This window comes from Odontomachus brunneus, unplaced genomic scaffold (genome assembly GCF_010583005.1).
Source record: "Odontomachus brunneus isolate Ranch 3 - 2012 unplaced genomic scaffold, Obru_v1 Obru_scaffold_080, whole genome shotgun sequence".
Taxonomy (NCBI): Eukaryota; Metazoa; Arthropoda; class Insecta; order Hymenoptera; family Formicidae; genus Odontomachus; species Odontomachus brunneus.
Genome location: NW_022639530.1, coordinates 974,557 through 974,857, shown reverse-complemented (window position 1 = coordinate 974,857; position 301 = coordinate 974,557).

Here is a 301-nt window from a genome sequence, read left to right as displayed (position 1 = left end):
AACGACTGTTACATAACAACTGCGAGTCCAAAATGGCTGAAACTTCGGTGAGTAACTGTCAACAGATGAACAACGAAATTCACTAGCTTTTATTTACAAGTGCTGCTATATTCACGTTGAGGTCGGAAACTTTTCAGACCACCCTCGTATTACGCAACAGAGTAAATTACGCTGAAGATTTAGCAACTAATGATTCAAGTTTCACAGGTATTAAAGAAAAGTGTGCATTTAATGTCTTAAATAGTTTTCATGCTGTTGAAAATTACAGCGTTGACATAATGCATGATCTATTAGAAGGCGT